Source organism: Anastrepha obliqua, chromosome 2 (assembly GCF_027943255.1).
Source record: "Anastrepha obliqua isolate idAnaObli1 chromosome 2, idAnaObli1_1.0, whole genome shotgun sequence".
Lineage (NCBI taxonomy): Eukaryota > Metazoa > Arthropoda > Insecta > Diptera > Tephritidae > Anastrepha > Anastrepha obliqua.
The window spans coordinates 68,158,082-68,172,390 of NC_072893.1; the positions used below are offsets into that span (position 1 = coordinate 68,158,082).

General features: G+C 36.5%; 1 protein-coding gene across 1 annotated transcript in view; it reads right to left on the minus strand.

Annotated features, from left to right (window-relative positions):
* Positions 1–14,007, minus strand: part of LOC129238818 (myc protein) — an 83,032-nt gene extending 69,025 nt beyond the window's left edge. Inside the window, exon 1 of the mRNA XM_054874011.1 lies at positions 13,719–14,007. The gene's annotated coding sequence lies outside the window, so the exon portion shown is untranslated. The remainder of the gene's footprint in view (positions 1–13,718) is intronic.
* Between the last annotated feature and the right edge of the window lie 302 nt (positions 14,008–14,309).

Here is a 14,309-nt window from a genome sequence, read left to right on the forward strand (position 1 = left end):
TAGCTACATACAGCCGTTGGAAAATACTTAAGAACGATGCGTTAGTAGCGATTTATGAGAATGTTTTTATGGAGTACGGAGTTTTTGCACTTGGATATATTTGCTGTGATCCCATTCATTGAAATTCGTTCATTTATCTATTTCTCTTGTAGGTTAGTTTATACTGGCTGGCCGAAGCCATGCAGAGATCCATGAACCTGGCAACTTTGCAATTGGTTAGGCTAAGCCATCTGTCTTTTGCCTTTCTTAGCATGCGATCCTCTAGTTGTTTATGAATTGTGCGCAGTGGTTTAAGTATCTGACTTATTTGATCCCCTGCAAGTTTCGCGCCTTTTTTAGCTATTCCATCCCTCTATGCCTTTGTGCCCACGAACCCAATAAACACAAAGCCTGCGGTAACAAGCGAGCTTGTTGATTGCTTCCTTGCATACAAGGACATTTTTGAATGATACACAGTATGATTTTATCGCTTTTATAGCCGCTTGGCAATCCACGAAAAAGTTTATAGCGCAGTTAATTGCTGCGTCTGTATATGCAAGCACTGCTGATTTCTTTATAGCAAATATCTCAGCTTGAAATACAGTACAATAGTAAGGGAGTTTAAATGCCTTATTGGTGATTAATTCTGCACAATATATGCCGGAGCCGACCTCTCTTCCATTTTTGATCTATTACTAAATACATTGATGGTGTTACTCTTCGGAGCCAACCCTTTGCGCCATCCACCGTCTTCAATAACGGCTTTTAGTGGTTTTCCAAAACTCATAACTGGAATCATATAGTCTGAATTGTCTGAGGCATTCCCAGTATAGAGCTATGTGCGCAAGTTCTAGAGGTAAGCTGTTCGGTTGCTTGTAGCCTCACAGCTGAGTTTGCAGCCCGATTTTCTCTTGAAGGATTCGGATTGATTTTTTACGTTTTAGTAGGAGCAGTGATATTTTTGTGAGAAATATACTTAAGAACGTTTCGATCTTCGTACAAAATTTTGTGAATTGTTTTCTGTTTTATATTGTAACAGGTAAGTAAGTACAACTTAAGTGTCCGGAGTATTCTTAAAGCACTTCGTTTTAGTTGAAACGATTCAATAATGTCGAAAGGGAAAAATTGCACCCCAACTCTTCGAAAGCAATCATAGAATTGCAAAAGACCGATTTATCCCACAGCGCAATTTCAACAAGATTAAACTTTTCAAAAACGATGGTTTTTAATACTTTGGAATATTTTTCTTAGTATAAAACAACAGAAAACGTTCCCAAAAAGGAAGAAAGACTAGTAGCCAGGTAGGTAGGATGATTATTAGATTCTCAAAATAAGATCCCAAGACGAGTACTGCTGACATCAATCGAGCAATTTTTGTTCACCTGGAAAAGCGAATAACAAAAAGAGCAGTGGCGCTTCCATTGACATGAGCAGGGATTCACGGTCGACTGGCACGGAAGAAGCCATTGGTAACAGCATCGCAACGACAACGCCAAATTCAATTTGCTCGAGAGCCTGGATTCAAAATCAGTGGCGTTTTATTTTATTCAGCGACGAAACGAAAGTAAATAGAATTGGTCCAGATGGTAGGGTAAAATGCCGCGACCAAAATGTCAAGCATTCGACCCTAAGATCGTCTCACCAACCACACAGCAAGGGGGTGACTCAATAATGGTGTGGGAGCGATGTCGGGACAATGCATGGTATTGAATGATAATAGGGGGGACGTATTGAAGGTAATATGTATGTGATCAAGTACGTGCAGATACTTCAAAATCGAATACCAACTTTTGCGGAAGAGAATTTACCGGTGATTTGGAAATTTCAACAAGACAATGATCCGAAGTACCACTCGAGTGGCACAAACAAGTTTTTTGACGACAATTTGATCACTGTTCTGGATTAGGCATCTTCGAGTGCCGACTTAAATCCAATAGAACATCTTTGGAACAACGTGAAAAATGCACTCCTAGTAAGCAGAACATAATAAATGTGAGAGAGTTATTTGGAGAGGCTAAGGCAGCATGGGAATCTGATTGTGTTGAACGTTGCTTATTTCTACATATAGTACGCCAACAGAAACTTAGAAAACATTCATAAGTCATCCTCATAGTCTTTAACTAAATATATCCGAAGACAATTTTCAACATTTTTTATTTTAATAATATTTTTTCATAAACAAATGGTATGAAACCTGCACCGTGCAGTAGTTTCATAAAAAATAGGCTGGACACGAACGACCATCATCGACATGGGATTGATGCAAAGGAGCTGTGGGGCAGTAATAAAGCAAAAAGGTTTTATGGTATTTTATTTTATTTATTTATTTATTTGTTTATATAAATAGTACATAGTAAGACTAAGGTCTTTTAATAGTACTTCAACAATATTATAAAAAACTGGTTTTCCAACAAAATTTTAATGTATACTTTTCCCTTTCGCCTGTAGTTTTTATGATTTTATTCTTATTTTGATTCGTTCTTAAGTATTATATTTTTATCGAAAGAATTTCGCATTGCATTAACTTTTGTGCATAAAGCAAACAAACTTTATGTTTTTCTTAGATAAAAAGACTGAAACATTTTTAATTTATAAAATAAAACCTAACATGCAAAACCTTTAAGTGATTTTATTGAAAAAAAGTCTCAAATGAAGAGAACTGGGTATCGTTATTGAGTATTTTTCCACGGCTGCACATGTAACGAAGGCAAAATGGCTGGTAGACTCAGCGCGGGGTGGTAGGGCGGTTGTAAATTTTTAATATTTAAAATTCAACAAATGTGTAAAGCACAATAATCATGGAAGCAAATTGTAAATAACTAGCGCAGTCGAAGTAACAGAGTGGGTTACACAAAAAAAGAGGTCGAAGTGCAAAACATCCAATAAATCTAAATTAAGTGGGCTTGTGTGCGACTGTCATAGAGAGGTTGACGCAGAGTTCGATGTCTACTGTGGGCAAGAAACAGTAAATGATGAAAATAACTTCTGTTGCTCATAAAACCCAGTTGCCGGTCGAAGGTCTTCCATTTGTAGGATAACATCAAAACGCGTACCTCAAACATCACGACTGTGGCACCGAATATAACCTACGAATTTCACAAAACAAAAGCTTTTAGTTTGCTTGTAAATAACAAACAATAAGCAACAATAATATTTCTCCATTGGATACCTGTTTAAAAACCTTCGCTTGGACACCCGCGTCTACCCCAACCCCTAAGTAATTACATGCATTGGTATGGGAATATGTGGCAAATGCGCGATATTTATAATTCATTTTTAAGTATCCTTTTCATTGGTTTTGGCATGCATTGAGCTGACTACAGAAGTAAAAATAATCGCTGGAAATATTTTGGTTTATGAAAAACCGATTGTTTTTTGTAGTTCTTCAGTTTTACTCATTTCGAAAAAGGATGAGGAAAAAATGAAATTTATAGTAAAATATGAAATGATAGTTATTTATGAATTCGGGGGAAGGCAAGCAAAACATGTAAAAGAGATTTTTGAGTGCTGTTGACATACTGGATTCTTGCCTACAATATACAGTGTGAACGATATGAAGTGTTACCTATTCAAAACACCATAACTGTTTTGTGTGAAATTAGTTTTATTGATTACAAAGATAAAATTGTTCCAAAATCATTACAATTTTAAAATATATTCAATTTAGCTCGATATGACCACCTTTTGCCTTGACTATAGCCTTCAAACGGTCAAAAAATGAGTTGCATGCTGCACGAATGTGATCTTGAGGTATTTTGGCCCATTCCCGTATAATCGCTTTTTTCAGCGCATCCATACTGGCATATTTTTTTGTCCTCACCTTGCTCTCCAAAATGGAACAGATGGAATAGTCCATCGGATTTGCGTCTGGCGAATTCGAAAGCTATTGTGTGGACGAAATGAAGTGTGGAACATGATTTTTTAACCATTCTTGGAACACACGAGCTTTATGAGACGGTGCCGAGTCCTGTTGGAACGTCCATGGTATACGACCGAAATGTTTGCGTGTCCACGGCTCTAAAGCAGCTTCTAAAACATTTTCCCGATAATAAGTCGCATTCACTTTGACACCAGGCTCGATAAAAACTATTGGAGAGCGTCCATCAGCGGTCACTGCGGCCCAAACCATTACTTGCGATGGGAAATTGCTTCGAGTGGCCATAGGTAGGCTCAAATTCTCGCGTGAGTGTTCGGTCAAGTAAACCCTATCGTTTTGAGTGTTTATGAACTGCTCAATTGGAAAATTTTTTTCATCAGAAAACACAATGTTAGGAAATTCGCCACGATCGTGCAACCGCAACAACTCCTTTGCTCTTTCGCACCGAACTGTTTTTTGCTGGGGTAAAAGATCGTGTGCTTATTGGAACTTGTAAGCCTTGATCTTGAGCTGATTTTTCTATATGCGTCGAATGCTGTCTTGCGATATTTTCAGTTCTTTGGCCATTTTTCTTCCATTTCGACGTGGATTTCGTTCAAGTCGAGCCTTCACTTTCCGAACCATTTCTGGCGTTGTTGCGGTTTTTTTGGTCCACCTCCATAGCGTTTTGCAATGCTACCAGTATCGTTGTAACGTTTTATAGTGCGATACACAAACATTTTATTCACTTTGAGGTTACTGAGCTCACGAACAATGGCTGGTTATGATTTTCCAGCCAAATACTCGTATAACGCAATCATACTATTACGTTTGAATTCCATCACAGAAAAAAATTCAACAAAACTGAGACACAAATACTCATTAGAACAATTTTGACATTGATGCCATGAGCTGTTTTACAGATACAAGCAGTGTGAAGTTGGTAACACTTCATATCGTTGACGCTGTAATTGAAACGAGTATTCCGACGAAGCTTTTCGCGTCCTTGTAGACAAAGACGGTTGGTTGGTTGACTACAATATTCTCAGGGATATCCAAGTAATTGGTTTGTTGAAAAATGGTTTCATAGCCAAACGAGTACTGAATTGAGAAACAATAGCTGGATTATACGTACGATTTTCGATGTTTGCAAGAACCAATGTGTTCGATGAAACCGTCAAAAATTTCGTCTTGCAACACTTTTTCTGAACCCATCAACTTCCTTGCAAATATAAATAAAAAAAAGCCTCAATTTGAATGTACCATTAAAAGACGCTGAAAGCATTGAAAGTTCTATAATATACCTGAATGATGTCATACATACAGCAGCCATTAAATCTAGTCCGGCAACCGTATCAAGAGCATCATACTCTAATGGCTGCCCAAAAATAAAAAGATTAATAATGACAAAAGGCATCTCTGAGAAGAAGAAATTTCAAGATATCTTCAACAACTGAGTCCCACAATAGATGCAAACTAATCGCTATGGAAAGCAACGAGAAAAATGCTCAATAAAACTGTTCATCAGCCGGCAATTCGGAAAGTTGATGACTCTTGGGCTAGGACGAATCGAGAAAAAGCGGATATACTAGCTAACTACTATAGACAAGTTTTTTCATCTAGCAATGCGACTATAATTAATCCAACAGGAATGGAACCTGACATATCTTCTAATACAACAACTACTTATCCAAAAAATTACAACTGACAACATAAAAAAATGCATTAAAAATAAAATAAAGAAGAATAAAGCTCCAGGCTACGATCAGATAACCGGCGTCCTCTTAAGGGAGCTGCCTTTAAAAGGACTTCAATATCTCCGAAATCTCTACAACTCTCTCCTATGGCTGCAATACTTCCCCAGTATATAAGATTAGATTAGATTAGATTTGTGGGGGGTTGGACAAGTCCAAGCACTCAGTCAGGAGCCCATTTTACTACACCCCGATAGATTTCAGTAGAAAGAATAGAGATAGGAAAGATAAAAAGTGGGTGCTAAGACGGATAAATTAGTTTAAGATCACTCTTCCACAAATCTCTTGGATTCATTGATGCATCTTAAGAGATCTGGAAGAGGAAGAGTATGAACTTTATCCATACCAGACTTTGGAAAATAGCGGAAGTCATAGCCTAAACCTAAATCTAATCTAAACCAGGAAAAGATTCTGCTATTCCATCATCATATAGACCTATAGGCTTATTGCCAGCAATGAGCAAAGTATGTATGTATTTGAAAAATTATAGACTAACGCCAATACTTGACAACAAAAAAGCGATTCTTGACCATCAATTTGGATTTAGATGCAAACATTCAACTGTGCAGCAAATTCACCCAGTCACGCATAAAATATTATCTGACATTGACAATAAGAATTTTGCATTGGAGTTTATCTTCACACAGAAAAGGCATTCGACAAGGTCTGGCACAACGGCTTTTTCTGGAAGTTAAAACGGTTAATGTCAAAAATATATTTTCAAATTCTAAAAAGTTATATTACTGAACCATATTTCTATGTCAAGGTCATTGATGGTAGCTCAACACTAAGGAAGATAAGAGCCGGAATTCCCCAAGGCAGTGTGCCAGGCCCACTGTTCTATACATTATTTACAAGTGATGTCCCAGCACCTGAAGAAGAACATACGATGCTAGCTACTTTTGCTGACGACACAGTCCTTCTTACTTCCAGTAAAAGTATTTCCACTGCCACAAATGATATACAAAAGTCCCTAGACACTATTAACTCGTATTTCAAGGAGTTGAATATTAAAATAAACGAACTTAAGATAAATGGTTCTGACATCCTCCTAAGTAATGCAATTGACGAAGAGCTTACATGGAAGCAACACAAGAAAAAGAAAAAATCACAAATGAACTTGAAGTTGAAACAACTTTATTGGTTGTTAAACAAAAATTAGAAATTATTAATAACAAAGTTCTTAAAAAGGGTGGTTAAGTTTCAAGGGCCGGTGTTGATTTTGAATAAAATACATTTTTTTAGGAAATTATTATCATTTCTCTTTATTATGATAATACTGGTATGGCTCAAGTACGTATGGAACAAAATATCGGCCAAATGGCCGCCGCGGCCTCGGCGGCACATCTCCATCCGATGGTCTAAATTTTCGATGACGCTGAGGCATAATTGAGGTTCTATGCTGTTAGTGTGCCGAATTATCTCATCCTTTAGCTCTTGAATTGTTGCTGGCTTATCGACGTACACCTTTTCTTTCAAATAACCACAAAGAAAGAAGTCCAACGGTGTCGTTGACGTTTAGGTGTGATTCACATTCAACATCGGCCCTTGAAATTTAACCACCCTTTATATAATACAATAATAACACCAATATGGACATATGGACTACAACTGTGGGGTACAGCAAAAAAGATGAACCTAAACATTATTCAAAGGCAACAATCAAAAATACTACGGCTAATAGTAAAGAAATACAAAACGTTGCCAATGCCATAACATCCAACTTGTTTCAAAAGAAAGCAAAGATTCCATCAACTTTTTGGCCGTTTTGATGTGAAATGTGTGACCATTTGATTAATGCAATCGACGTCAGCTTTGTCTGCATTATAATAAATCATGGGCGATGGTTTTTCTGCTTCGTCTTCACAATCTTGGGTGCAATGAACGGTGGAAAGTAAATTAACCACCCTGTTCTTTTTTGGTACATAGCTGCTGATTGTGACAAGGTTTTCACGAAGGTTTTCAAATAATGGCGAAAGCACTGGGCGAGAATTGTGCTTTTTCATTTCTGGTGGAATGCAGCGTTTTTGGGATCGTATGGTGCCAACTAATGCAACATTTTGTATTTACAAAGAAATTGATGGCACCATCTCCGAGGCGCCTAACCGTGTAACTTTTTAAATCATTTTTTTCGTCCTGTTCGAATCCTTTTCAAAAGTTTATATCCACTAAACGATAGAAAATTACATTTTAGGAAGCTACCTGGAAGCTCAAGTCGTTAGCTATAATAGAAATACAGGGTGGCTGATGAAAGCCGCTACCAAAAAAAAATTTAATAACTTTTTTTCTTTTTAAGTTATCTGTTCCATTTGCTGATTGATCTTTAAAATTTATTAAAATGGATAACTGGGACACGCAAACAAGAATTTGGATAGTCCGCCGCTATCACGCACTGGAGTCCGTAGTTTTGGTACAGAGAGAGTACAGGCGGATGTTTGGCGGCGATCCCCCGAGCAGATGGACCATAATGAGACTGGTGAATAATTTTGCTGAGCAAGGAACAGTCGCAAGAAGGCCTTATTATCGAAACCCACCAGTTCGGACGGAGGAAACGATCGCTGCTGTAGCTGCAGCTATACAAAGCAATCCAAGGGTTTCAACAAGAAGCTTATCTGCTCAACTTGGTGTCAGCCGACAGTCTTTGCAAACAATAATGCACAAAGATTTAGACTTATTTCCCTACAAAATTCAAATGGTTAACAAACTGAATGCAGCAGACTTGCCGATTCGCTTGGAATTTTGCCAGAAGATCCTGCAAATGGTGGAAGAAGACCAAAACATGTTAAACTGCCTTTTCATGTCTGATGAGGCCCATTTCGATTTAAACGGCAATGTGAACAAACAAAATTGTCGAATATGGAGTACTTCTAACCCACAGATACTCCACGAGACGAAAAAGCCAATCTGGCCACACCTGGGTGCCCAACGGAGGGATATTTTGAAATTAAAAGAAACGTTTCTAGATATTCGGGTGATTTTAATAATTTATGTATGTCCGCACTATAGTCCTAGCTCACGTTTTTCGTGCTAACCGCACACACAAACAATCACTCTCACCAACGACGGTTGTCCTTTCTTCAATACTCACTCAAATTGTATTTCAACAAATAAGAAAGTCGTAAACAAAACTAAAGTTTTCCATATTTACATAAAAAGAAGAAGGAAAAGTGAAACAAAGCCAAAACTTAAATTGCAGTTCCAATTCTAAACGAACCAAAAAACAACAACACTTTGCGAATAAATGAATAATAAATAAAGTGCATATGTACAACAACAACAGCAACGCGGAAGGTGTTACATTGATTGTAGAACAACAGCAACGAAAATGTAAACAAAACTATTTAGTATTTACTTACACAAGTACATGCCATAAGTCATAGCAAAATGCGCGGCAATACAACAGAAACAAAAACCAAAGTGCATACAAACGTACAGATACTACGAGCGCAAACACAAATAGTGTAATTATTGAGTGCTCGAATGCGATCGAGTAAGGGGCGTTTTTAGGCTTAGAGAACTTTCAATAGGGATAATTGTCAAAGCTGCGATAGTAGACACATTTTTCTAAGATTTTGTTTTTGTTCATTTGATTCGGCAAATTGAAAAAAAAAAGAAAAAAAAAAATTAAAAAAAAAATTGATTCTATGCACAAATCCGTATATTCTTATTTGGTTACTTTCACTAGACTATAAGCATACAGCTTCAGTACTCGATTGTTCATTAGACTTGGAAATAAATAAAAAAAAATGAAAAAAAGGAATACAAAAAAAAAAAAAATAAAATAAAAATATTTAATTTATAAAAAGTAATTTTATTTAGTAAGGAAGGAAGTGCTAAATTCGGTCCTTACCGCACAATATGTATGTAAAGAGTGATCAATTTAGAGGTATCGGATTTTAAATTGAAATAAAACAACGAAAATTCAAATGGATAAGGCAATCTTTATTATTTTTATGTAGAACCACTCATGACATTCATTTTTTAAAGATAATCACTTTCAAATGTTGGCCGTAGCTGCGCCGTAATTCGGTCATACGTAAACACCAATTTTGAATGACACGCTGGAGGACTTCGGCCGGTAACTCGTGAATAACTTTAGTAATGTTGGCTATCGAAGCTGGATTATCCCCAAAACATTTATACTTTACTGTTATCACACGATTTTGGTGGCCACTCCACACCGAAACGACGACACAGTAAATCCATTGTTTCACGGGCTGTATGGCAAGTAGCGCCGTATTGTTAGACTAAAATGTTGTGGAGATCACGGACTTCAATTTCCGGCATCAAAGAGTTGCTTATCATGGCGCGATAGCGTTCGCCACTCACTGTTAGATTGGCGCCAACCTCGTCTTTGAAGAAATATAGGCCAATGATTCCTCCAGGCCGCACCAAACGCTTGTTTTAAGGGACCATAAATTGGCCTGAGCGCGCGATGAACACTTTTCACAGAGCGTTGATTTTCATAATACAATCGTACGATTTGTAAACGTTGTTGAGGCGTAAGTCTTTCCATGATGAAATATCTATGAATACTAAATACTGAATTTAGTATGACAGTAGTCCCGCATGATCTGTAAAAAACCCCTATTGGAAAAGGTAGCTCCAATTTCATCACCCTTTATATACCCGTTCACATTTTTTTAATATAAAGTTGTTCTCGAGGTACAAAATTCTTTTTTCATGTTTCTCTTTTATGACTTCAATTGTCTCAAAATGTTTTCCACGGAGCGGCAACTTGAGCTTGGGAAACAGGAAAAAGTCACATGGAGCCATATCAGGCGAATACGGTGCTTGCGGAACGATATTAACATTATTTTTGTTCAAATAATCGCGAACAAGACGTGATGTGTGAGCTGGTGCATTATCGTGATGCAAGAACCATGTCTTGTTGTCCCACAATTCCTTCCTTTTAAGACGAATGTTCTCGCGCAAACGCTTTAAAACGTCTAAATAATATTCAGCTTTAACCGATCGGCCTTGCGGAAGGAACTCCGAGTGCACCACACCTTCGTAATCGAAAAAAAACAGTCAGCATAACCTTAATTTTTGAGCGACTTTGGCGTGGTTTTTTGGGTTGATGTACCTCTTTGAACGATTTGTACCACTGGAAAACACGTGCACGCGATAGAGCAGAGTCCCCATAGGCTGTCTGCAACATTTTTAAGGCGTCTGAAGCCGAAATTTTATTGGAATAACGAAATTTCAAACAAATTCTTTGTTCAACTTGAATTTCCATCGCTAAGTTCGAAGAACACACTCGAGCTTGACTTGTTTACAGTAGCACAGAAAACAAACTATGTGAGATATCACGCTGAAATTTGCCATATAAGCTTATAACAGTCCTACCAAAAAACAAAAAATTTATTTTTGCCACGGACCGTTTTATTGATAACGTCTCGTTCATATTTGAGCAGAAGTTATAATGGGGATACAATTTTTTTTATTTTTTTAAAACTACGGTTATAGTAGACGTGGTTATTGACAGAGTTCGCTTATTTTTAGAACCAACGGACCTTGAACAAAAAGTACTACGCGTATGTGTACCAAGTTCATTGCAATACAAGGTGGCGCCCTCATGGAATATATAATATATAATTTTTGGAAATGGTGTCGTACGCCAATCATATTTGACACTTGTGAACCAGACAGCTGCAGTAAGCAAACAGACAAGCAACGGTGGGCGTAAAGGTCAAAATTAAGATTCCCATCATTTTTTTTTAATATTTTTATTTAGTAAAAAACAATTACTCAAAAACCAATTTTTGCGCCACCTTGTATTTTTGCTCGAGTTATCTTGCGCACGCACAGAAGGACGGATAAACATCACTAAACCGACTCGTCTCATCATTCTGAGTATTTTCATATATGTATACTGCATTATTATAAATACTAGGGCTTATTAACAAGTTTTTACAATTTATTTGCTTTATATTCAATTTTATTAATTTTTTGTTTTTTTTTTATAATATAATTGATTCTCTTACTTACTTTTTGCAAGTTTAAAAAAAGTTAATTAGAATTAAAAAAAAATCGAGTAGGCAGTTTTATAGTACTTTGAATTTTGGTATAATAAAGCGCAAGTTTTAAGAAGCTCAAAAGTCCCGTTGAAGTTAATGGTTAGCTGCTAGAGTGACGTTAGTCGCTTATTAAGGAGCCTAATTTTGACACGAAACTCAATTTTTTCCACAATTCTTTTTACCTTCCTATCAACTTGTTTAGCCCGCAATATCTCAAGAATTAACAAACAGATTTGTCTAAATTAAGTACTCATGATTGTATTGTAGATAAAGCACTACTAAAGAGGGGACTAACACCTCCGTTACGCAAACCTTTACAGCTACCCTCGTATTAAACTTCCATTTGTGGGACAACATCAAGTGCACGCCACAAATAGAAGGAGGAGCTCGGCGATACGCCTAACAGAAGTGTACGCGCCAATTATTTATTGATTTATTTTTAAATAATATTTGTAGGCTCAGTGCTCAATAAATAAATCACACTAGTGTCACCCGTGGTCGATAACAACTAATAACGTTACTCACTTTAAGTAGCAGGTTTCACTCAATTTCAATTGAACTATACAATGTAACTATATGACGGTTTCAGGTTTTTCCAATATCTACCACTTTTCACCGCAAGACAGATATTAACAATTTTTGTAAACGTAACAAATTTCATTATCTTAGCTTTTGTGGTTCCAGAAAAAGGTGATTTGGAAATTTCTATTTATATGGGAGGTGACACGCCCCATTTTCTAATCGCTACCACTTTTCACTATAAGTACGGTACATAAAATTTATGCATTCGTGCCAAATTTCAGCTGCCTAGCTTAATTGGTTTTAGGGATATATTGGCTTTTACATTTTGGTCCGTATGCCAGAAGCCACGCCTTCTATATGTTGAAGTCAACATTTCAGCACTAAACAAAGTTACTGCCTAAAAATAGGTGCATGTTTCATTGAAATCGGGGTCAGAAGGGGGTTTAAATATTTTAATGTGCCGTATTTCCGCTCTCTGTCGCTGTTTCCCCTCCAAGAGCGAGCACAACTCCCTATAGGCTCAATACTAAGTCTCTATTTCCTTACCAAACACAATTCAATTTTCTCAAATGTTTCAGTTGGAAATTTGCTAATCTACACTTATGTATGCTTTCTTATAAAGACGGTTATATAAAATAAATCAATAAAATGTGGCAACCCTATCTAGGCATGCATACCATTAAACCTTCAATATCAACTAATAACGCTTTGCTCACTTAACTATGTACTTCGAATTGTTCTTAAAGAAAAAAAAACCATAAAAATGATAAATGAAAAATCGCAAATATTTGACAAGTCTGCAGTTTGTCGCTTTGATACGGATGCATACGCGTGTATTGGAGAATGATTTGGCAATAATGCATTTTTGCACAAGTATTTACAGGCTTTCTGCTATCTTATAGGGAAATAATAAAATGACAAATATGCTAATGTAAATAAAATAAATTTTGGCTTTATATGTATGTATGTATGTAGATGTATATTTGTGTGCAATGGCGGCAGTAGCACGCAGATAATGTTGATAAAAAAAAATATTCGACAAACACTGACTTTGTCACTTCAAGTGAGAACATATAACATACATATACACATGCATACATACATGTGTTTGTGCACAAACAAAGTAGCATAGCAAACTGTTTGTTCTTGTATTTGTACAAATGCAATCTAACGCTAATTGCAGTTCACTATGACTTTGTTGTAGGTTAGTTTTGTTTTCATTAGCGCAATGGCCGCATTGAAAAGGAACAGGGGATGGAGTATGCCTTCGCGCATAAAACTTACATCTTACATCCATACATATGGGTGCATGCATAGCTGCATACACACATGCACATCTACACACACTTGTTCAGTACAGAAATTGTAGGTGGGTGCTAATTGCGGAAACACACCGTCAATGCCAAACTGTAATTCCGGAAGACCTTAGGCAGAGAGTGATTAAGCGTAAGCATGTTTGAGGGGCAAATAATGTGTGCGAAGTGTGGATAAATACATTGTATTGCTTTTGAGTGCTTTTTTGAATCGCTTTGAAGAAAGTAAATAAATGTTTTTTTTTGTTTTTTATTGCATGTAGTGGCCACTTACCTTAAGCTTTGGTGTAATTACTTAATACGATAACTGTTGCTGCTTTTCGACGAGATGTGGCGGTGGGTGTTTAGTAAGACACTTATCGTGGCACTTAATTTAATAGACTTTTATTTTTACACATTTGTACTCAAATTTCATAGATAGGACCTGAGCGATTTGGGCTTATCAAATATAATTTTAAAATTACAAAATTCATAGTATTTGATTTCGAGCATTTTCTTTAAACACTATGCTAAGATTTACGTAAAACTAATACACACTTCAATTGAACTTCAGAGTTGATTGGAGATCTGCAAAATAAAAATAAAAAATAGAAATAATTAATTAAAAAATAAATTAAAGAGAAAAAAGAAAATGAAAATACCAATTATGAAATTAAAATGTATATTAAACTTTTTAAAATACGCGGTATGGCTACTAAATAATAAGACGGATGTGCATCATCACGCCGCACTGTAGTGTTTTGGCGGCAAACAAAATTAAATATCGGGTTGGGGAAAAAGAAATGCCGTGTTTGTGATCGAAATTTGACGCTGTATTTAACGTACTTAGAATTATTCGATTCAAGTCAAATATGCCCCGTTTTGT